Raw genomic sequence first — 26,297 nt, forward strand, 5'->3', positions numbered from 1 at the left:
TAGATAAATAGATAGATAGACAGCTCTATGCGAGCCTGGGAATGGGAAATGAGCTTGCAAATTACACTGAGGAAAGCTGACGACAGTGGCCAGTAAGGAGATGATGCAGTTAGTTGTCAGCAATCCACCGGTGAACAAAGCCCTAGTGACCATACACACACATACACACATACTCACACACAGGCTTCTAGAACTTTCCATCCACAAGGAACACACGTGATACGTCTCCTGTTTCACCAGAATTTAGGAAAGAGAGGAAAGAAGGAGACAAGCCATACAACAGACAGGTCGCAGGGAGAAGGGCTTAGCAACTTGAGAGAGAGAGAGAGAGAGAGAGAGAGAGAGAGACAGGGAGACAGGGACTCTGCTCAACTCACTCGTGAGTGAGAGACTTGTTAATATTTCCAAGACAAATAAAAATAGTCCCATACTATTCTTTACCTCTCCTGTCACTACATGACAAATGGGAAAGAAGATTATCCACTTACAAAGCTACTCCAGTATAATAACCGCTCGTCCACAAGTCTAATATATATATAACTCAACTACAAGTAACCACAAAGGAACTACAAAGTCTTTTATGACATATATATATATATATATATATATATATATATATATATATATATATATATGTGTGTGTGTGTGTGTGTGTGTGTGTGTGTGTGTGTGTGTGTGTGTGTACTGTAGATATATTCATTGGTGAATCTTTTTCTATCATATTCGATGGTTGACTACCACCGACACTGGATGTCACCAGTATGAGAATGATGTGTGCCTATACTCGGAGAATCACACTCAGCTAGGGGACTCGGCCACAGGTGTAGTGAGTCAACGTTCAATGTAAGACTTACACTGCTACAAATATTGTTTCACACATAATTTTTTCGATTATTTTCCGGTAACTGCTGGGGAGTAATTAGCAGGATCACTTGCTTCGCTAACCCCTACATATTGATAGATTACACCCTGGATGTCTAATATCACTTGAAGGTGTTGCAAAAATAACAGTTAACATTTCTCTCGTTTTCCTAAGGTTATGGAAGACGGAAGTACATAGAGTCAAAATCCTGGCTGAGACTCTTTGCATTCTTCGTTACCATTCTTTTTACATATGTTAGATTTCGTTTTCCCGACGGTTTCCCATCGCAACTTTTGGAGACCATTCAGCTGGTGTTGGCATTTACTTAGTGTCCAGTCCACGGAATACATCAACTGTACCATGGTCAATTTCAATATATGAATTCCCAGGAGAGGAAGCATGGTGTTGTTTGACTGTGTTAGACGATGAGAAGCCAGGCCTAAGCTGATTTAAATTGTCTGGTGGTGAATTTTCAGGTTCTGGTCTAATGAGAGGAAGCATTTTGATTTGTGATGGCGCTAATGCTGATGACGATGTTGATGATGGTGTTGTTGCTATTTCCTTCTTAATTTGTTGATTGTTTGCCAGTAGTAAGTAGTTACTAAGAAAATATAAGCATCTACATATTTAATTTTCATATCACTTCATCGCTATCGAGCATCTAATTAGCACGGTGTAGAAAGTAGAAAGGGTATGACTGGAGAAAAATGGCGTAATGTTATTGTTGTGGCTCCTGGTTCATCTTAGCATGAACTCGGTGGACCACTAGCCAAAACTCACCTTCTGCAGTCCACCATCCTCCTTTCGGGAGATAGGGAGGGAGCTGAGGAACGTTTGAATAGAACTCAGTGGTGTTACCTTGTTATATCGGTGCCACCACGTGAAGGCGTTCCTCTGTAGCAGCAGATGGCGTGATCAGTAGTGTATCTAGGTATCTGGGCTTTGGTATACTCAGTCAAGGTCGGCATTTGCTTGTGGTGATAACGGAAAGGCGTCCTGGACGTACGTAGGAAGAGCACCAGGAATGATTTGATTCACAGTTTTCTCCGCCTTGGGGGTGTGGACGGGGATTTGGCGAATTATGATTATGATGAAAGTGTTGATTGCGACAGGGTGGTGGCGCAAGCTGATGATGATGGTGATGGAAAGGGTGAAGATGGTTTGGTGATGATAAGGATGATGTGATGATGAAGGAGTGGTTGTGTGGAATGGTGGGGATGTTGTTGTTAAAGAGGTTTTAGGTCCTGATGGGTTGTGAAGAATAGTGAAAAGGGTGTAGGTGATGTGGAAGATAGAATAAAGAGACAATGACGATGATGATGGTTGTGGTGATGGTGTGCTATGAAGATGATGATTGCTGTAGTATCTAGAAAGGAGGATGGACACAGGAGAAAAACGAAAACTCATATGATTCACTGTGCTCTTAGCCTTTCAGGAGGTGCTGCTGCTGATGATGGGGGGGATGGTGGTTGTGGCGGTTTGAGATGATCATGGTGATGATGACAAACAGGGCTATAATGGTGATGGCGTGGTGGTTTGAATTTGTGGAGGGTATTTAGGTGCTGTTGATGTGAAACATCAAGAATACTCCCCCAGTATCTCTGCTTGTCGTACGGGGCGACTAAAAGGGTTGGTGGTGGGTTAGTGCCCCACCCCGTAAAAAGAACTAACTAAAAAAGCGAATAAAGCGCCTCGGACCCGGACGGACCATACGTTGACGACTAAGGAACGGACAAAGGACATTCTGAGGGTGGGAACATGGAATGTGAGAGGAGTGAATGATGAAGTGAAAGAGAGAGAGATTATTCAGGCGCTTGAGGATGCAAAAGTGGAAATATGTGGATTGACTGAAACTAAATGATAAGGTGAAAGGGTGAGAGAATGGGAATACGGTGTAGGTATATGTGCGGGAGTCAGTGAGAATGAGAGGGCAAGAGAGGGACTATGTCTGATGATAAGCAAGAAGTGGAAGGAGAATATAAGAGAGTATGGAACAGTGGGTGCAAGGATTGTATGGGTGAGGATGAAAGTAGGTATACAAGCATGGGCGATTGTATGTGTGTATGCTCCAACAGAGGATCGAGTGGCAAGAGTGAAAGATGAGTTTTGGGCGAGAGTAGAAGCATGTATGGACAAGTTTGAGAGGAGCGAGAGAGTGTTGTTGATTGGAGACATGAATGGCAAAGTTGGGAATGTACGAGTGGATGGAGTGGTTGGTCAGTGGGGTGTGCCAGCTGAAGTAGATGGGAATGGTAGTGCTTTGGTGGACATCTGTGCTGGTAAGGGGTTGGTAATAGCCAACACCTACTTTCGTCATAAGATGATCCACCGGTATACATGGAGGGTAATGAGGAGGATGGATGGTAAACTTGTTGAACGAAAGGCAATGATAGACTACGTGTGTGTGGATGAGCGAATGAGAAGACAAGTGTTGGATGCAAGAGAGTGGAGAGGGTGGGGGAATGGAGTCTCAGACCATCACTTAGTGATGGCCAATGTAGAGCTGCAAAGAAAGTGGTTGAGGAGACGAAGGGGAAGACAGGAGACAGCAGCTCCTGTGAGAAGAGTGGAGAAATTGCAAGATAGTGAGAAAATGACAGAGTATAAGAGCATAGTGGAAGAAAGATTGGGAAGGTATGAGCTAGAGCAGATGGAAGGGGTGGAAGATGTATGTAAGATATTCACGGAAGAGATAGGAGCAGCGTGTGAGGCGGTTTGTGGAGTGAGGAGGAGATGCAAGGGTGTGCAGGGGACAGCATGGTAGAATGATGAGGTGAAAAGAGCTGTGGAACAAAAGAAGAAGGCATATGGTGAATGGTTGGCGAGTAGAGGTAGGGGAGAAGATGAGAGAGAGAAGAGAGAGGTATATGTGAGCAGGACAAGGGAGGTTAAGAGACTGGTGAAGGAGAGTAAGAAGAAAGTGGATGAAGAGTTTGGGAGGAATCTGAGTGTGAAATGGAGAGAGAGTAAGAAATTGTTTTGGAAGGAGGTAAAGAAAGTAAGGCAGTGTGAAAGGGGAAATAGTAGGGGAGAGAAGGATAGGAATAATAGATTGTTGGTGGAGAAGAGAGAGAAATTGAGGAGATGGCAGGAGCACTTTGAGGATTTGTTGAATGTAAAGAGTGAGAGCAGTGTGAGTATAAGTGGTTGGGGAATGGCTGGGAGAAGAAGAGATGAGAGGAGGGAGGAAGAGATCAGTAGGGCGGAAGTAGTGGAAGTGATGAAGAAGATTAAGCTGGGAAAGGCTCCAGGAATTGATGGAGTGTGTGGTGAAATGCTTAGGTATGGGGGTGAGATTGTTGTGGAGTGGATATGGAAGTTGTGTAGATTGGCTTGGGAAGAGGGAAGGGTTCCAGAGGACTGGAAATCAGGTATAATTGTTCCTCTGTACAAAGGAAAAGGGGAGAGAGAAGTATGTGGTAACCATAGGGGTATTTGCCTTCTTAGTGTGACTGGTAAAATATATGGTAGAATACTCATTGATAGGGTTAGGCATATGACAGAGGAGCTAGTTGGAGAAGAACAAGGGGGATTTAGGAAGGGAAAAGGGTGTGTAGATCAGATATTTGTTCTAAGATATTTAGTGGAGAAGTATCTAGAGAAGGGAAGGAAAGTGTATACTGCCTTCATGGACTTGGAGAAAGCTTATGACAGAATTGACAGGCAAGGTATGTGGAAGGTATTAAGAATATATGGAGTGGAAGGGAAATTGTTGAGTGCTGTGAAGAGTATGTATGAGGGAGCTAGGGCTACGGTGCGAGTGGATAGTGAGCTGAGTGAGTTCTTTGATCTCAATGTGGGACTGAAACAGGGGTGTGTGATGTCTCCATGGCTGTTTAATATATATATATGGATGGGGTTGTAAAGGAGATGCAAGGTAGGGCAGTGGATGTGGGGCTGGCCCTAATGAATGAGGGTGAGATTTGGAAGCTCCCGGTGTTGCTGTTTGCTGATGAGACAGTATTGTTGAGTGAAGATGAATGGGAGTTGCAAGGTTTGGTGAATGAATTTGGGACAGTGTGTAGGAGGAGGAAGCTGAAAGTTAATGTAAACAAAAGTAAAGTTATGGTGTTCGAGAGGAATGAAGTCACAGAGTGTGCAGTGAGGTTGGATGGTGAGGATATGGAGAATGTGAGTGCATTCAAGTACTTGGGTAGTGTGATGAGTAAGGATGGAACTTTGGGGGATGAAGTACGTGAAAGGGTACAGCAGGGAAGAAAGGTTGTTGGTACGCTGAAAGCAGTGATGAGAAATAGGGAGGTGAGTATGGAAGTTAAGAAGTCACTGCATGATGGTATTGTGATCCCTACCCTGACGTATGGAAGCGAGGCGTGGACCTTGCAAGAGGGGAACAAGTCAAGAGTGAGAGCAGTGGAAATGAGTTACTTGAGAGGAGCATGTGGAGTGACGTTGAGGGACAGGTTGACGAATGAAGAAGTGAAGGAACGTTGTGGGGTAGATGTGGATGTGGTTGAAAAGATTAGGAGAAATACACTGAGGTGGTTTGGACATGTGGAGAGAATGGAGAATGAAAGACTGACTAAGAGGGGGTATGTAGGTGAGGTGGAGGGAGGGAGAGGGAGGGGTAGACCGAGGATGAGGTGGAGGGATGGAGTTGAGAGGTATATGAGGGAGAGGGGGGTGAGTTGGGGGGAGGGTAGTCAAATGGTGGATGACAGAGTGACTGGGAGGCGTTTTGTCTGTAGCCACCCTTTGCGAGATTAGGGCGTCGGGCTATAGATAGATAGATAGATAGATTTAGGTACTACTGGTGTGCAGGAGAGAGTGGAATGATGATGATGATGATGATGATGATGATGATGATGATGACGATTCTTTGTGTGCTGGGAGATGGTGTAACGGTGTGGTGATGGAGGTTGGGGTATGCAGGAGAGAAGGAGAGATTAAGGAGGACGACCAATGATTTGATTTAGTCTGCAATGTCTTCTGGGCGGACCCTGATGATGTTGATGATGGAATTCATCTGTCTATCTATAGCCAGACGCCTCAATCCCAAAAGGGGTGGCCACAAACAAATCGTCTCCTTGCCATTTTGTCCCCTGCCATTTCGGTACACTGCCTCCAGCTCACATCCCCCTCACTAATATGCCTTTCTACTCCATCACTTCATCTCACCCTCTGTCTCCCTCTCCCTCTCCCTCCTCCACCTCACCCACATACACTCTCCTCGCTAGTCTCTCGCTCTCCATCCTCTCCACATGGCTGAACCAAGGCCGAGTGAGATACTCCACTGGGCCTGATCATTTCTGGCTAAAATGAGACCACTCCGTGAACGACATCACACGGTATCCAAGCGTGTCACTCTGGTGGGGTTAATGAGGTGGCTGAGGTCAGTTTGATGTAGACTCTGCTTGGGTCAAGTTCCTCAGCTCCTCCTGACTTCTCGCTCCAAACTAGAATAAGGATCTGCTGTGCAGTTCCCTGATGCTCATCTTCACAGCGTTAAAATAAGGAAAATGGGAGTAGGGCCTATTTATTTATATAGTTTCTGGAAGGATGAAGAATTGAAAAAACTGTGGAATTACCTTTGTGGTCATACAGACAATTTGCCTCAGTTACCCATCCACTTTATTTGTTTTCTCTATATGGTAACCCCCATCCCTCAGTGGGGAACCACCAGATGTCACAACGATGTGCGGGGACGCAAAGTGATCAAACTTGTTTCTCACTAGACCTATGGCCAAACCACCTAAATGTATTTCTCCTAATACTTTCTACCACACCCACTTTGACACCACAACATTTCTTCACTTCCTCATATCTCTGTCTCTCTATGTAGTTTCACATGCTCCTTTCAGATAACTCATTTCCACTGCTCTCACTCCTGACTAGTGTCCTTCCAACATGATCCAAGCTTTGCTTCCAAACGTTAGAGCTGGTATCACGATACTATCATGCACCATCTTTTTTATTTCCATGCTCACTTCCCTATTCCATATCATTGCTTTCAAAGAACCAGCACCCTTTCTTCCCTGTTGTACCCTTTCTGACCAGGGATCCTGGCAGGGTTAAATGTCCCACAGACACCCCTCTCTAAAATCACTTAATTATGTTAAACATTTTGAAGAGCCTCGGAGGTCCCAATACCTGCCCAGGGCCCCAGCCAAATGGGCAGATTAGCATGACCATGTGAAATGTGAGAGGTGTGAATAAGGAGAGTAAGAGGATGGAAATGGTGAATGTGTTCAAGAGTGCGAGATATGCCGTGATGGCATTGCGTGAAACAAAGATGAACGGGTGTGAAGTGGAGGAGTTGGAGGGTGTAAAGTGTGTAAAGTCGGGCATGAATTGGCGAGGAAGATGCAAAGAAGTTGCTTTGTTGATGAATGAGGTGTAACTGAATGGAATGAGATTACAAATTTGTCAGCTGGAGTTATATGTGTGATAACTTCAAGTGTGAGAAGGTGAAAGTGGCAGTAATTGTTGTGCATGCACAGTGTGAGGATAGGAGTAAGACAGAAAAATAGGTTTTGGGATGAGCTGGATGAAGTAGTAGGAGAAAAGCCCAGGAGTTATAAAGTGATTGTAATGGGCAACTTGAATGGTAGAATAAGGACTTGTCCTGTGATAAGGACTTGTCCTGTGAGTGATATAATGGGCAATAATGGAGTACCAGAAGAGAATGATAATGGGAAGATGCTGAAGGACATGTGTCAGGAAAGGAGGTAGTGCATTTGTAATTCTTATTTTAAACACAAAGATGCACAAAAATATGCATGGTATAGAGGAATGGAGATCATGTTGAAAAGAGCCTGACTGATATGCGCTCGTAGAGAAATCGATGCTGGGCAGTGTTGCTGATACAAGGGCAGTGAGATGCGGATGTGGAGGTTTGTCAGATCATATGACTGTGGTATGCAGATCAAGCTAAGAGAAGTGAGGTGGACCAAGAGACAGAGGAATTGTCAGGGAGAGACTGAGAGTCGAGAAGTTAAGGATCAAAGAAATGACAGATGAATAAAGGGCCAAAGTAGGGGAGGAGTAAGAATCAGCGAACTGGAATGAAATGGATCTGGGCAGCTTGTGGAGTGTACTCGTATATAGGAATTGTTTACTAAGGAATTGTAAAACGGTGTGTGGTGTGGCAAGATTAATAACAAAGAAGAAAGGTACACCATGGTAGGATGAAGAGGTTAAAACAGCAGTGGAGGAAAAGTGGAAGAAGTGGCTAGAGTGGTTACAGGACAGGGATTCAGTTGAAATAAGAAATGAATATACTGAGATCAAGAAGCATGAAAAGACACTAGTGACAAGGAAAAAGAAGGAGGTAAATGATGATCTAGAAAAAGAAAATGAATGCAAGTTACTCTGAAAATAGGAAGTTATTCTTGAAAGAGGCGCAGAAATATAGAGGTGACAATGGAAAGAAATATTAAAGTGTGATGGATGTAAGTGGTATATTATTAACACATGGGGATGAAGTAGGGATCAGAGGGAAAGTTTATTTTGAAAGTCTGATGAATGGGAATGGAGAAAGCAAAGCGACTATTAACATCATTGGTTCTGAGGATGTACAGAGAAGGAATGCAGTGCCAGGAAACTTGACACTCGTAAAGGTGAAGAACGATGAGAAACGGTTAAAATTGGAAAGCAGCTGGGATTGATGAGGTGTATGCGGAGATTATTTAGTGTAGTGGAGAGAGCAGAATGAAGTGCTTGTTGGATATGTGTAAGAAGTCATGGGTGAGTGTAACTGTCACTAGAGTGGGGAAAGGCAGTGACTGTACCCCCTGTACAAAAAAAAATGTGAGCAAAGTGAGTGCAAGAATTATCGTGACGCAAGTCTATTGAGTGTGGTAGGGAATGTACATAGAAGAATTATTATATAGAAAGTAAGAGAGAGTTCAGACGTACTAGTGAGTGAGGAACAGGGTGACTTTAGGAGTGGCAAAGGCTATGTGGTTCATAAATCTGCAATAAGATCCATAGTGGAAAAGGCGTGTGAGAATGACCATAAGGTGTTAACGGCATTTATGGATCTGGAAAAAGCATACGACAAAGTAGGCAGAGAAGCACTGTGGAAATTTTGCGCATGTACGGTGTAGATGGTAAGCTGCTAGGTGTTGTCAAGAGTTTTTAAGATGGTAGTGAGGCATGTGTAAGGGTAGTGATTCAAGATCAATGTGGGCGTGAGACAAGACTGATGTCCCCGTGGTTGCTCAATATATATATATATATATATATATATATATATCACTGAGTACAGTGATAGAAATGAGAGGAAAATGTGCAAAAGCAGTGGAAAGTAGAGTTTCTCAAGGAAGGAAAGTAGCTGGTGCTATGAAAGCACTGATAAAAGAAAGAGGTTTGAGTGTTGCAGCTGTGCTAGGCTTACATGAAGGAGTGTTAGTGCCAACTTCAACATACGGATGTGAGACTATGGTGTGCCATGAAAATGAAGTCAAGATTAAGAGCGGTGGAGATGGGACTCCTGAGGAATGTATGTGGAGTATAGAGAGTGGATAGGATACAAAATAATATGATTCGTGAAAGATGCTGGGTGAAGAAGTCTGTGGACACCAGAATCGAAGAGAGTGTACTGAGATGGTTTGGTCATGAGGAGAAAATGGATGACAATACAGTGGTCAAAAAAGGTAGGCTATATGAGCGAATATGAAGAAAGGAGGAGGGGAGGAAGGCCAAGAAGAAAGTGGAGGGATATGGTAGACAAGTCTATCTGTCTATCTATTGCCAGACGCCTAAATCCCATAAGGGGTGGCCACAAACAAATTGCCTCAATGTCGCCCTGTCCCCCGCCATTTCGCTGCCCTGCTCCCAGCTCACACCTCCCTCTCTCAGATACATCTCCACTCCATCCCTCCATCTCATCCTTGCCCTCCCCCTCCCTCTCCCCCCTCCACCTCACTGACATACACTCTTCTCGTTAGTCTCCCACTCTCCATCCTCTCCACATGGCGAAACCACCTCATTGTGTTTCTCCTAACGCTTCCTATCACATCCACGTCCACACCACAACACTCCTTCATTTCCCCATTTGTTACTCTGTCTCTATATGTGACTCCACATGCTCCTCTCAAATAACCCATTTCCACTACTCTCACTCTTGACTTCTGTCCCTCCAACAAGGTCCAAGCTTCACTTCCATACGTTTGAGCTGGTATCACAGTACTGTCATGTAGTAACTTTTTCACTTCCATGCTCACTTCCGTTTCTTATCACTGCTTTCAAGGAACCAGGAACCTTTCTTGTTGTACACCCTCAAGCACTTCACCCTCTAAACTTCCATCCTTACACATCACACTACCCAAGTACTTAAACGCACTTACATTTTCCATTGCCTCCTCATCCAACCTCACTGTACATTCACTGGCTTCACCTCTCTCGAAGACCATAACTTTACTCTTCCCTACATTCACCTTTAGATTCCGTTTCTTACATACTTTCCCAGACTCATCCACCAAGCCTTGCAGCTCCCCTTCGTCTTCACTTAACAACACAGTATTTATTGCAAACAACAGTACAGGGAGTTTTCAAACACCGCTCTCTCTCATTTGGGCCTCTCCAATCAACTGCCCTACCTTGGATCTCTTTCATAACCCCATCCATATACAGATTCAACAACCATGTTTTTTTTTTGTGTGTTTTTTTTTTTATGTGCTCGACTCTGGGCATAGGCCTCACAGCCTGCTCTCAAGGCCCAGTAGTCCTCCTACATATCATACACCACTACATGTCACCACTTCGGCGCTAACACCCACCGTCCATATTGAATACATGCTAGGGCTGTCTCATACAGGACTGGCGTATTGGTATTAGCGGGGGTACTTTTACAACATGTTGGTGGGTCTTCTGGTAGATCGGTAAAGTCTGCATTACCTGTAGTTCAAATCCTTAAACTGTTCCCTGCTCCAGCGGGGATTTGAACCCGGGTCCGGTAGGACCGCAGGCCACCTCTCTACCGATTGAGCCACCGTGTTTCAATCCAACCTTCAAATTCACTCGGTTCATTATCCAAACGCACTGCACCCTCATACATACTCGTCACGGCATTCAACAACTTCCCATCTATTCCATATATTCTTAATACTTTCTACAACCTTTGCCTATCCACCCTGCCATATACTTTTCCAAATCTATGAAGGCCACATACAACTTTTTTTCCGTCTCTAGAAACTTTTCCACTAAAGATCTAAGAATGAATATCTGATCAACACAACCTCTTGCCTTCCTAAAACATCCCTGTTCTTCTCCAACTAATTCCTCTGTTATTTCCTTAACTCTGTGAATAAGTATCCTACCATATACTTTTCCTATCACACTAAGAAGACAAATGCCTCTATGATCACTACATACTTCTTTTCTCCCCTTTCCTTTGTACAGGAGAATAATTATACCTGACTTCCAATCATTCGGGACTCTACCTTCCTCCCAGGCCAATCTGCACATCTTCCACTTCCATTCTACAACTTTCTCTCCCCCATACTTTAGTATTTCACCTTGGGGCTTTCCCCATTCTAACTTTCTTCATCGCTTCCACAACTTCTATCCTACTGATTTCTTCCTCTCTTCTCACATCCCTCCATCTCCCAGCCATTCCCCAGCCACTTATACTCGCATTACTTTCATCCTCTATGTTCAACCAACTTGTTAAAGTGTTCTCTCCATCTACTCACTTTTTCTCCCTTCTCCACTAGTAATCTACCACTTTTATCTTTCACTTCCCAACCCTGTCTAACTCTCTTTACCTCCTTCCAGAACATTTTCTTACATTTCCTCCACTTTACACTCAAATTCTCTCCAAATTCCTCATCCTCTCTCATCTTACTCTCTCTTACTAATCTTTTCACCTCTCTCTTCCACTCTACATACAACTCTCTCTTTCTGTCACTCAACTTCTTCCACGCCCCTGTTTCTCATCCACTCATTATATGCTTTATTCTTTTGTGCCACAGCCTCTCTCACCTCTTCTTTCCATCATGCTGTTCCCTGCACACCCATCCATCTTCTCTTCACCCCACACACCGCTTCACATGCTGCACAGATTTCTTCTGTGAATATCTTGTACACACCTTCCTCGTCTCTCATCTGCTCCAGTCCATATTTCCCCAAGCGCTCCTCCACACCTCTCTTATATTCTGCCCTTTTTTCATCCTCTTGTATCTTTTCCACTCTCCTTGTATGAGCTACTTCCTCCTGTCCTTCCCTTCTTCTATTTCTCCATTTCGTTTGGACACTGATTCTGACCATCACCAAGTGGTGGTCAGAGCATCCACTCCCTCAGCCTCTATATACTCTTGCATCCATTATACACCTTCTCATCCTGTCATCCACACATACATAATCAATCATTGCCTTCCGTTCATTCAGTTCACCATCCACCCTTCTCATGACTCGCCACGTATACCTGTTGATCATTTTGTGCCTAAATAGGGTATTGGCTATCGCCAAGCCCCTCCCGGCACAATTCTCGTCCATCTCTGCAGGCACACCCCACTCACCAGCTACTCCATCCACCTTCACATTCCCTACTTTTCGATTCATATCTCCAATCAAAAACACTCTCTCATTCCTTTCAAACTTTTCAATGCACACTTCCACATTTGTCCAGAACTCTTCTCTCACTCTACTTGCACGATAAGTGTGTGCACAGGAGAAGTGTGTGTGGAACTGAGGTATGGAAGTTGGTGAGGCTAAAAGACTGGGAAAAGTTCAAGATGGCTGGATTAATTTTGTACGGAGAGACTCATAACCACGGATTGGGCACTCCGTCTTAACGTGACAGAGTTCGGATTGACTCTATCAGATTGGTATATGTGAAGCTACAGAACGTGTTGAATATTTTTGCCCTATCTGATGGACCCTGGATTTCGTGGGCTTGAATGATAAGTGAATGGAGGCGTAGCAGAATGAATTGGCAAACTTTGGCTGTTTGGACGTTGCTACTCCTCACCCTGCCCTAAGATAGGAAAGAAAGTCCCGATGATGATGATGTACTCCTTCATGAACTAAACTTCCATCCCCGCTTACTACACTACCCGTAAGTATTTTTTATGCACTCACATAATCGATTACCGCACCATCCAACCTCACTCTACATTCAGTGAATTCATCTCGAAGACCACAACTATACCTTACATTCACCTTTAGAGTCCGATTCCTACACACTCTCCCGAACTCATTCCCCAAGCCTTGAAATTCCCTTTGTCCTTACATAACAATACACTGTCATCTGCAAACAACAAAACAGGAAATTTCCAAATGCTGCCCTGCCTTACATCTCTTTAATAGCTCCACCCATATACAAAGTGAGTGGCAAAGGGGTTGATACTGGCTCTGCTCTGATGGAGGTCATGCGTTGGGGTTATGGTGAGATAATTGTTATGGGGTTACTAGATCATGGTGGTGGTGTAGTGATTATAATGGTGGTGTGGCGAATTGAACGGAATTAACTTCACCCCGCAATAACTCAGTCGTATAGTTCACCAACAACAAAAAATAATAAAACCTGCATGCAAGAATAAAATTAATATTTGCTTACACGAACATATAAAAAAAAAAAAACGGTAAAAATAAATCAACTATAAAAGCGGGAGGAGGCCCACCTTTCCTGGAAAATTGAAATGTGCCAGCCAGATCACCTGAGGTTCCTCCATGCATGGAAAACAGATAGGCTAGTAAGTACCACCGTACCTCCTGTGCCTACAGAGAAACCTTTGACGCAGGTCCCTCAGATCTGAACACCTGGTCATCAAGTGGTGTGGTCGTGATGAGGTGGTGTGATGAAGTGAAGACAGTGTGATGTTGATGATGATGAGGTGGTGTACTGATTGAGTGATTTAGTGGAGATGCTGGGGTGCTGAGATGATGGTGGTGGCGGTGAGGAGAATTAGGATGATGGTGATGATCGAGGTGGTAGCGTGGTGGTAATGACCGTAATGTTGCTGATCGTGGTGCCTTGACGAGGATGAGCGAAAGTGTTAGTTGACTCTCATCTATTGAAGGATTCTGAGTTGGTGCGGTAATGCAACTGTGGTGATTGAAATGATGATATCAACAATTCCGAGTTTACAGTGCCAACAATGGCGGGGGAGGGGAGGAGTATTTGGGAGGTAGGTGGAAATATTCGGCGAAGATAATAGGGGTGATGTGGCGGAGATGATGATACAATGAAATGTTGCTGTGATGATAACGACGATGATGGTTATGATGATTGATGTTGACTACGTGGACTGCGTGATGTAAATGACGTGATGATAAAGACTCACCCCTACTTCCTTACATCTCTTCCCCCTCACCCTAATATCTCTCATCCGTCACATATCATTCTTCACCGCTTACTCCCTCCCCCCTTCCTCACCCCCCTCCACTGCGACTCGCTTACCCATCCATCACCCTCTCTCGTATCCCCTCACTCCTCAATCATTCATCACCTCACCCCCTCACTAATTAACCCCTTAACTCCTCACTCCCCCTGTCACCTAACCATTCTTCAACCCTTCGCTTATCAACCCCACCGACCCAACCCTCCCTTCTTAACTGTCCTCTCACCCCCCACTCACCTCTCCCCTCTCACTCACCCTTCACCACTCACTTATTACCATCTACCCTTCGCCCTTCATCGCACACTCACCCTTCACCCACAATTTATCCTTCACCCCTCACCGTCACCCTCCCTCACTTATCCCTTCATTTCTCATAGTCACCCCCTCACTTATCCCTTTATCCCTCAGCCCCTCGCATATATCGTAACTCATCACTCACTAATCTCCTTATCATTCACCTCCTCACTTCCCCAAAATAAGAGTCCGGAGAGGCGCGTACCTTTAATCTCTTACCTAAATTTTCCCCATGTAATAAAAACCAACTAATGATTTCCTGTACCGGATAAAAGCAGAACTCATGGCATGGGTATCATACAAAGCCAGAAAAAGGAAGCACATTCACGTATTGGATTAAAAAACAGCACGTTAATGTTATATACAAATATTCAGCATTGCCTAGTTTAGCCTTTTATTTATAGTTCTACTAATTCAGTACGTTTCATTGACGTTTGAGACACATTCGTAACTTCCATTTCTTGATACATCATACCAAAGAGAATCATCCATGGTCGGAAAAATATACCAAGCCCCTCTCAGTTTGGAAAAAGAGCCCACAGTGAAAAATGAGAAGAAGGAAGGGAAAAGTACTGGGCGAACTTTCGTCGCCAGCCGCACGATACACTATTTAATACAAGCAACAACATACCACAGACAAACATTTAAAGAAGTTTATGAAATCCGTATTAGCTCGTTTAATTCAGAGTCAAGCCTTTAATAAAATTGCATAAAGATAATATAAAATTAAACGTTCTAAATACAGAAATGCTATGACTGAATGAGTGAAAATATAAACGATCCTATGATAGATTGAAATCAAATAGAGATGTATATACCACCTTGAAGAAATCAACCAATGGTTATTTTTTGAAGGCACAAATTCTTATCCCCACTTGTACCCGCCTTTAGTATTTCCTAATAAAAAACAAATACCATATATAGGCATAATTCCTCCAAGAAGGGAAAATGTAATTACATAAACTGAAGAGGAAGGAGAGTTAGACAGGGTTTTAAAGAAGTTAGTCGGGGAGAGAAAGATAAAAATGGTAGATTACTAGTGGAGAAGCGAGAAAAAGTGAGCAGATGGAGTGAACAATTTAAGGAATTGTTGAACATAGAGAATGAAAGTAATGCGAGTATAAGTGGCTGGGGAATGTCTGGGAGAAGGAGGGACGTGAGAAGAGAGGAAGAAATCAGTAGGATGGAAGTTGTGGAAGCAATGAAAAAAGTCAAAATGGGGAAAGCCCCAGGAATTGATGGAGTGTGTGGTGAAATGCTGAAGAATGCGGGAGAGATAGTAGTAGATTGGACGTGGAAGATGTGCGAACTGGTCTGAGAGGAAGGTAGAGTCCCGAAGGATTGGAAGTCAGGTATAATTATTTCCCTGTACAAAGGAAAACAGGAAAAAGAGGTGTTTGGTAACCACAGGGACAATTGTCCTCTTAGTGTAATAGGAAAAGTATATGGTAGGATACTTATTGACAGAGTTAGGAAAATATCAGAGGAATTAGTTGGAAAAGAACAGGCAGGTTTTAGGAAGGGAAGAGGTTGTGTAGACCAGATATTCAATCTTAGAACTTTAGTGGAAAAGTTTCTAGAGAAGGGAAAGAAGTTTTATGCACCCTTCATGGATTTAGAGAAAGCATATGACAGGGTGGTTAAACAATGATTGTGGAAAGATTAAGAAAATATGGAGTAGATGGGCAGTTGTTGAATACCGTGAAGAGTAGGTATGAGGGTGCTAAGGCTACAGTGCGTGTGGATAGTGAAATGGGTGAATTTTTGTGTTTGAAGATTCAATTGAAACAGGGATGTCATGTCTCCATGGTTGTTCAATCTGGATATAGATGGGGTTATAGAAGAGATACAAGGTAGGGCAGTGGATGTTGGAGCGGCCCTAATGAGAGAAAGCAGTGTTTGGAAATTCCCTGTACTGTTGTTTACAGATGATACTGTGTTGTTAAGTGAAGAGGAAAAGGACCTGCAAGGCTTGGTGCATGAGTCTGGGAAAGTGTATAAGAAACGGACATGAAAGGTAAATGAAGGGAAGAGTAACCATGTGGTCTTAGAGAGAAGTGAAGTCAGTGAATGTACAGTGAGGTTGGATGAAGAGGAAATGGAAAATGTGAGTGCGTTTAGGGATAGTGTGATGAGTAAGGATGGACGTTTCGAGGGTGAAGTGCTCGAGAGGGTACAACGAGAAAGGTTGCTGGTTCCTTGAAAGCAGTGATAAGAAACAGAGAAGTGAGCATGGAAGTGAAAAAGTTACTATATGACAGCATTGTGATACCAACTCTAACGTATGGAAGTGAAGCTTGGACCTTGTTGGAGGGACAGAAATCAAGAGTGAGAGCTGTGGAAATGAGTTATTTGAAAGGAGCATGTGGTGTCACAGGGAGAGATAGACTGACAAATAAGGAAGTGAAGGAGCGTTGTGGTGTGATGTGGATGTGATAGAAAGCGTTAGGATAAACACATCGAGGTGGTTTGGCCATGTGGGGAGGATGGAGAGTGAGAGACTGACGAGGAGAGTGTATGTGGGTGAGGTGGAGGGTGGGAAAGGGAGGGGAGGCCAAGGATGAGATAGAGGGATGGAGTGGAGAGGTGTAAGAGAGATGGATGTGTGAGCTGGGAGCAGGGCAGTGATAAGGCGGGGGACAGGAAGACATGGAGACGATTTGTTTGTGGCCACCCCTTACGGATTAAGGCGTCTGGCAATAGACAGACAGAAGAGTAAGGAAATATGAAAATTTGTGACGATTTGCAATAGACTCAAAGTTGGCTGTGGAAAAATAAAGAGAATGACATGGAGACCAGGAAATTAGTGTATTTAGTGTTTCACTGACAGTTTCTTCCTCAGGAATTACCAACAGTGATTATGTGCGTCCAGATCTCCACACCAGCTACAGACGATGTTATTCAGGTTTGGAGAATTTATGAACTGGAGAGGTATATACAGTATATTATGCATACTCTGGTTTTACTCTTGTATGACGGCAATGACTGCTGTTATTACTCTGCTATATTCCTCTAACTTATTTTATCAGTTAGTACGTCAATCAGTCCATCAGTAAGTTAATCAACCTAGTTTGGGTGATTTCTCATTGGCGGAAGAAAGCTTTAAAATCATTATTTGCTCTTTTTCCTTACAACTTTGAACACCAAAGTGTCAACTTCTAGCATCAATGGGAACCCCCACAAACTGGAAAAAGATGCCACCTCTCGCCAGATAACTTAATGTAAAATGAAAAAGTGGGGTCAACTTGAATTACTGTCTGTTATACAATTTTTATATTACTTTACTGAAAATAGGATATTTATTGATTTATCTACATATAATACTGGAGAAAAAATGGCTTCTTTACCAAAATATAAAAGAAATGGAAGATTGCGTACATCTCAGTTTAGGGACAGCCTACATACGAGCATTATGTTGCCTGAGTGTTGATCAATGTCGTGTTTTTAAGTGACGAATGTACATTTGTAAGGAAAAAAATGGTAAATGGGTATAACGAAATTGTATTTTACATAGCAAATGAAGGAAATATGGTACTTAAACAATCGAAGATCGTATGAACTCACTGCGCTCATATGGAGGCGCTTTCTCACGGGCGGCGTGGCGTAGTTCGTGTGCCTGCCGCCAAGGGCCCAGGGTAACGCTGATGATGTGTATACACCACACCTGATGCTCGCGCCTTTTGAAATCAGCCGATAAATCCAGAAAATATAGTGACGTGGTCGACTGCGCAGCTAAAATGTATGTGGAAAATAGATTGTAGCAGAAATGAGACGTTTTCTCAAAGCAAGAGGAATACCACGCCTTTAAAAATTTGGGTCGCTGATCTCGGCCACGTAAGATTTCGACAGTACAATTCTTACTGTTAGTAAGAGTATAATGGATATAATCATGTCAGGATTTGCCAAATGAAAGAGTACGATCTTTGGAAACCGTATGATAAATTTTTTCAATAACTGAGATTCATAACACTTGATAAAAATGTGCTGAATGCAAAAACACACTAAGCTTTAATGGCTTTTAATAAACTCTATGGAGAACTTTTCAGAGTAAATCTCGTTTAGAGCATCAGTAAGATATCTAAGATGAAAATAATACTGGTATAATGCTTTATGCAGGAGTAATAATCCCGATAGGATTTTTTTTGAAGAAAGGTACACCAACTCTGAGCATGAAGTGACCCCATGCTATTTAGTGATCCGGCGAACACTGGCAACTTTCAGGAGTTTGTGGGGGCTCCTATTGAATACTGTTCTTCGACATTGTTTAATATGTGTCGGAGTGTATAAATGTAACCTACATGGAGTTATATTAACATAGTTGCACCATTTACATCTCTAGGAAAAATATTATTAATGCCTTCAACATCTACAAACAGGTTTGCAAGGACGGCTCGTAGGCATCCCATAAACATCCCGACAATTTATATGTACAATGCTTCCTCGAAAGAACATTATTTGGCTAAATAAAATGAGTTTGTTGACCCAGTCTTCCGTGCACCTTACCTCTTAACAACCTTAATTTATAGTGCTAAAATCTGAGGATTCCGTTTTCTTGCCACCGCCTTTATACAACAGAACAGTACATGCACATTAACCAGTCTTCAATTACCTAAATTTGAACCAATACTCATTCAGAAGTGTAACCATTCCACAGTGCTATCCTTGTTCTTGGATGTGGGTTCGCCCATTTTGCTCTCTCACTCTTTGCACTTTAGTTATTTGCGAAAGCATTTCCCTTTTCCCCGTAGAAGCAAGAATATTTTCTCACTCTCTTTTTCATTTTCTATCAGTTTCAGCTCCAACATCTTTCCCTTATACGACGCTCTTGCTTCCTGTTGTCTTCTCACTTTGTTACAGATCTTCCTTAAAGGTATTGCCTCTACAATGTCTTATTCATATTTAAATGGTCTTGTAAGCACCAGCGCTTACTACCCTTTCTCATGTATGCACTCCCTCGCGCCATGCATTTCCCCACCAATATTAAGCACAGTTACTCACTTACATTTCTGTTCCGCCCTTTGTATCGTGTTCTCTCACCCGTATCTATTCTTCTCGTATATAACATCCAGTTTTGATCTGACTATGTATAAGGCTGCACATACACTTATTACTGTTTTCATCTTTATTACTACTACTACTCCTCCTCCTATTACTACTACTACAGCTACTAATACAACAATTATTATTATTATTATTATTATTATTATTATTATTATTGTAATTAATATTATGATTATGATTTTAATTTATTTCTTGTTGATACTTTTAGACTTGTTGGTAGTGTTATTTTTTTTATCTTGATATTGTTTAAATAACAGAACAAGTGTGTGTAAAAATTTTAATTTTTCTGTATATTTGTAAATAATCTTTGCAAGTAATTCTAGATCGGCTCTTGCCGTAGTGCTGACGCTATAAGCATAGTGGTACAGGACATAGGCACACAAGTTTTTTTCTTCGGGGTGAGGCTTTTGAAAATGTACACTTACAATCAGCAATGGGAATATGATATTCTCAGTTCGTTAAGCTTATATACTTAATAATAAAAAAAAAAAAAAGAACTTTGAAACACTGTAGCCAACTGTACAGTATGTCATTTTTCAGGTATTTCATATGATATATACTGCGACCAAAGTGGGAAGGCTGTCTTCATTGATGTAAGGATACTTTCTCTTTAGCGTGTGGGAAGGATCACGGCCGCAGCAAAAAAACTGAGAGCACCATGAAATAGAAAAGTCCTCACTTAGTGACGGACCCCACTGAGAGTTGAGATGTGTACCTCACCACTGAATGCGCATTGTACGAGTAACATGGCATAGGTGCTGGAGAGGGACGCCTTCACATGGTGGCATCGATACAGCTGGACTGCTTTGTTGCCTTGATATATAAATGTACATCATCTCCCTTATCCCCCGAAAGGAGGACGGTGGACTTCAGGAGGAAGGCAAATTCATACTATATAGTTCACCGGGTTTACCGTCCCGATGAACCTTTGCCACCACCTCCACCAAAAAAAAAAAGGCAGCATGCATGGTAACTACAAATAATACTCACTGTTCTATAAATAACCATCAAAAATTCGTAGTCTGCATACACCTCCGCCTGTCAGTTTTAACGAAACCGTCATTAATTCTGTTGTCTGTGTGTCCATTTATGTGCAATCAGACTGTCCTAAACGACTTTGCCCACGAATGCTTGTCACCCACCATTACTAATTTGATCTGGCAATGAGAGGCATATCATCGCAGCTTCACGAAAATCGAAAAACATACTTAGGATTTCATTGCTTACTCCTACTTAGCATTCAGAAGCCTGAAAACAGGGGTATTATGTTGGTGAAGGTCATTGAGTATGACAGACATTTGAAGTATCTTAAATAGTTGCCCTTTAGATAGCCCTTGTCTTCGTTGAGATTACGATAGAAAATGATGATAGTGGGAGACTAAAAGGAAAAGTTAGAGGGTATTTTTTCTTGCCAAAAAAATAAAAAAATGGTAATCGGAAGCATATCATCGTAGAGAAAAATTACTAACAAAGAAAGCATATATCATGAGATGTTGCCCCAAAAGTTCCGATAGAGTTTGCACAACTGAATTTTAGACATTGTGGTAACAGACAGACACACAGACGGATGCTCTTTTTTTTTTTTTTTTTTTTATGTGTCCGACTCTGGGCATAGTCTTCAAAGCCTGCACTCAAGGCCCAGTGGTCCTCCTACATACCATGCATCTCTACATGTCACCACTTCGGCGTTAACACCCACTGTCTATATTGAATACATGCTAGGACTTTCTCATACAGGACTGGTGTATTGGTATTAACGGGGGTATTTTTACGACATGTCGGCGGGTCTTCTGGTACATCGGTAAAGTCTGATTTTATGATATTCAAATCCTTAAACTGTTCCCTGTCCCAGCGGGAATTTTAACCTGGGGCCGGCAGGACTGCAGGTCACCTCTCTACCGATTGAGCCACTGCCTCTGGTGATTACATTGTCGCCTCGCTAGGCGGGTGATAAGTAATCGGCTGGAAAGTACAGAAACTATGGAGAAATTCAGCAACATGGATCTATTGCACAATCATATGGATGTAAAAAATGTAGATATAAAGAAACGGGGGGAAAATACAGAAATAGATGGAGAAGTACAGAAGCAAATGGAGAAAGAATACTTGTATTTACTGATATTTGGGGTTACTATATTATCAGTTAAAGTGTTATATGTACATACTGTAGAAGTGAGTGCCTGTCATGTGCGTGAATGAAAGTGTCATGTGTGAACTGAAGTGTTGTTTTGATTTCCATATACAGTATGTCTCGATGGATCTGTTATGTGTGTTAAAGAACGTGTTAAACGTGTGAATGGATGTGGCGTGTTCGTCAGTGAAAGTGTCTTGAACATAAATGAAAGTGTCATGCATTTAATATTTCCGTGAATGGATGTGTCATGTATATGTCACGTGTGACTGGAGGGCCTGTTCTTGTCATGTACGTGAATTATAGTGTCACGCACGTGAAGGGAAGAAGTCATGTCCGTGCCATGCACATGTAATGAACCGTTACGTGGTGAATGAAAGTGCTTTACATCTGACGAGCATAAAAGAAATTACCGTGAACGTGCGCTGTAGCTGAAAATAAGTTTGGTAAGAGTGACTGTATATTTGGTGTGCTTGCTGGTACCGTGCATGAGGAGTGCTTGCTAAGTTATCTTGAGTACTTCGTTATGGCATGTGTGTGTGTGTGTGTGTGTGTGTGTGTGTGTGTGTGTGTGTGTGTGTGTGTGTGCGCGCTAGTCGCAGTCAGACGCAACGCATCGGTTATTCGCATCCTCACGTTTTAAGTTTTAACCTTCTGTCGCTTTAACACTGTCCCCTCCTTCCCTCGTAACCTCCCCACCTACACATTTTCCTTGTTCTTCACATCCCCACCTACACATTCCCTACCCTCTTCACATTCCCATCTACATGTTCCCTTCCCTCTGTAGACCCCCACCTACACGTTCATCTCCCTCCTCTTTTCCCACCTACACAATCCCCTCTCTCTTCACATTCCCACCTATTCGTTCCTCTCTTTCTTCTCATCTCCACCTACACCTTCCCTTCCCTTCCTCCTCATATCCCCACCTACAACATTTTCTCCATATTCACATTCACACGTACACCTTCTTCTCTCTCCCTCTATTCCTTTTTCACATCCTATCGACACCTGCTTGTTTTCTTCCCTCCCGATCACCACATCCACCCATTGAACTTTTCCCTTCCTCTTTCTATATCATTTTCACCTTCCCCTAACTTCCCTTCCGCATCCTTACCCAGACCTTCTCTTCCGCTCTCTCCCTCACCATCTCCACCTTCTTCTCCTCTGTCTCCCCTCCCTGTACCTTCCCCCTACCCCTGACACCACTTTTCCCTCAACCTCCTCCCTGCTTCCCCCCCCCCAACCCCTCTCCCTCCATCCCCATCCACCGTCACCCGGGACATGCACCTGGGTCTCGTCTCTCAATGGCGGCTCTCCACGCTGCACGATCCATTGCAGCCTCCCTGTTCAGTCCCTTAACCCTAAGGTCATACTTAATGACCTCGTCCCATGTCTTTCTCGGTCTACCTCTCATAACCCCACCCCGAATATTAACACTTCTCGCCTTCCTCACCCAATTATCATCCCCCATCCTCTCCACATGTCCAAACCACCTCAATCTACCTCTCCTCATCACAACACCAGTACACTCTAGTCCCATCCTACCTCTCAACTCTTCCATTGTAAACCCAGCCCCTCCAGTCCTTGGACGCAGGGACGCACTGCACATCCACCTAATCATTGTCATTTCTGTACGTCTGAGCCGGCGAATATCTTCCTCCTTCACTGCCCAGGTCTCACTGCCATACAGCATTACACTCCTAACACATGCTGCATACAAAGACCCCTTAGCAAGTAGGGAAAGCCCTCTCAATGTCAGGAGAGGCAAGAGCTCCCTGAACTTCTTCCAACCACTTCTCACCCTAGCCACAGAGCTAGCTCCAGCCACACCTCCAGCACACAACATGTCTCCCAAATAACAAAACTCTTCCACACACTCAAGAGATTCACCAGCAAGTTCAATCCTTTCACGTCTGACAATCTCCACCTGCTCACCCTGGCACGCCTTACACATAAAATCAGCATTATCTCGCAGTCTATTTCTGATACCACTACATCTCTTATGCACCCATTTATCACACACACCGCACAATATGGAATTACTTCCCACGCCCTTGTGGCAAACTGCACGTGGCCACTCTCCCTCTTCTTTGACAGTACCGCCACCAACCCTAGATATCATCACTGTAGTTTTATCTGCATTTACCCTTAAGCCCTTTTGCCCCATACCATCTCTCCACTTCCTAAACCTTTCCTCCGCCTCCCTTTCATTCTCTGCAATCAACACTAAATCATCAGCATACAACAACTCCCACGGGAGTCCGTTTCTAAAGTCACGTGAGAGGGCTTCAAGTACCATGATAAACAACAAGGGACTCAAGACTGATCCCTGATGCACACCAACATTCACGGAAAACTCATCACTCAAATCTCCATTCACTCTCACCTGGGTGTGAGCACCCACATACATGGCCATAACCACCCTAACCAGCCACTCCTCCAAGCCAAGCTTTCTCATTGCCCACTTCACCACCTCTCTTGGGACTCTGTCAAAGGCCTTTTCCAAATCAACAGAAACAAAATAAAGATCCCTTCTCCTACCAATATATTTTTCCTGAAGCTGTCGAAAAATGAATATGGCATCAGTGGTCCCCCTACCTGGCTTAAACCCAAACTGCATCTCATCAATATTCACTCTTTCTCTAATCATACCTTCTAAAACTCTCTCTATTACCTTCATTACCTGATCTAAAAGCTTTATACCTTTATAATTTCCTCTTTCCAGGGCATCACCCTTCCCTTTATACACATTTACAATTACACTCTTCAGCCAATCATCTGGGACAACACACTCATAAATAATCCTATTTATCAGGTCAGTGACTAAACTCACCCCTATATCGCCTGAGGCCTTCAACATTTCGGCAGGAAAGTTAAAAAAAAAAAAAAATGCTACACAGATCGAATATACCCTTGACAATTTGCTAATTGTCCTTTTAAACAGTATTGGAGTAGCCCATTGCTGCAACACATGATTGCAAATGATCTGCACTGTCAGCATAACTTTGAATTCCATGCAGAAGTATATATCAGTAATTTACCTAAAAGCAAATCATGACACACAAAACTGAAATGGGACCACATTCTTTATTCCTCAATAACATAATAATCAGTATTTACCATAGCAGAGCAGTGGCGACAGCGGCTGGAAGTATTGAAGGCCTTTAACCAACAGGCAATCCGAAGGCTCATAAAACGCCGGTTCAAGTGTTGGAAAAAACCTGCTAGAGCAAACAGGAAGGGTTAAACAGTACAATGCAGACCAGCAAAATACAGAAGCCGAAGCCTGGTTGGAAGTAAACACTGGTCGGTTAGCTAATATTCGCATACACAGTAGAAAGTCTCTTAAAAGTACACAAACATAGTTTTTTATTCCATACCGGGTATGTTATTTACCTCAGCAAAATTACATTGGGTATATAATATTGCAATAATAATAAAAATATGTTACACTTAATTATTCTTTTACTTTTTTACTTTCGGGACCGTCTGTTGGGGAGGCTGCAGGTCCCCCAAGGATGTTCCAGTAATTTGTTCGGGCCGTCCCGAATGCCGTCCCCAACAGAGGCCTCGGAAGGCTGGTTGGGGGCGACTGTGAAAACGAAAACGTGTGTTCGGAGGCGAGTAGGCTGTTAGGGACTGCATTGGGGACGACTGTGAAAACGGCCCTGAGTCGACATCTGTTCTATCCTTGATGACCTAGTACAGTTTCTACACCACCCTACCTTCATCCCTGACTGTCTCAGAGAGAGTTCCAACTTACCTGACTTTTTCTTACGACTAATCCATCTACTTTTGCTGTTATTCTTTTTTGTCCATTGGGCTCCTCCGATCACAGCCTTATCACAGCCTTATCACCTTAACTCCAAAGCCTGTGTACCCTCATAAGAAACAGCAGCTGTGGCACTTTGGAGCTGCTGATTGGGAGGCCCTCAGGCAGTACTCCTTTGGTTTACCTCTGGAATGATTATTGCTTTATTGGTCAAGAGCCTTCTGAGTGTGTCTGGTGCATTACGGAGATTACTCTCTCGGCTAGGGAAGCCTACATTCGATTTCTCTTATCTTGAAAAAAAAAAACATGATATATACGCAACGACTTATCTTGCTCTCGTGTTCCTGAACTCGATTCTTCTGAATTCTCTACACTCTGGCTTTGGCTTTCCTGTCATTCTCTGACTAAATATATCTGTGCTGTTTACTTATCCCCTAATTCTACTGACTATCAAAAATTCTTCGACTATCTTACTTCTACGATGGAACACATTCTATCCATTTCTCCTTTCTCTGAAATCTCAATTCTAGGAGATTTCAATGTTCACCACCACCTTTGGCTCTCCTCTCCTTTCACGGATCCACCTGGTAAACAAACCTACATCTTTTCTATCCTTAATGACCTAGAGCAGCTTGTACAGCACCCTACCCGTATCCCTGACCGCCTTGGAGAGAGCCCCAACATACTTGACCTCTTCCTCACAACTAATCCTTCTGCTTACTCTGTTAATCTTTTCTCTCCGTTGGGCTCCTCCGATCACAACCTTATTACCTTAACCTGTCCTATCACTCCGGTAAGGGCCTGTGGACCCTCCAGGGAAACTTCGTGTGTGGCATTTTGGAGCCGCGGAGTGGGAGGCCCTCAGGCAGTACT

The sequence above is a fragment of the Coenobita brevimanus genome, chromosome 77, assembly GCF_032717465.1.
Source record: "Coenobita brevimanus isolate Jiangsu-jjx chromosome 77, ASM3271746v2, whole genome shotgun sequence".
Classification (NCBI taxonomy): Eukaryota; Metazoa; Arthropoda; class Malacostraca; order Decapoda; family Coenobitidae; genus Coenobita; species Coenobita brevimanus.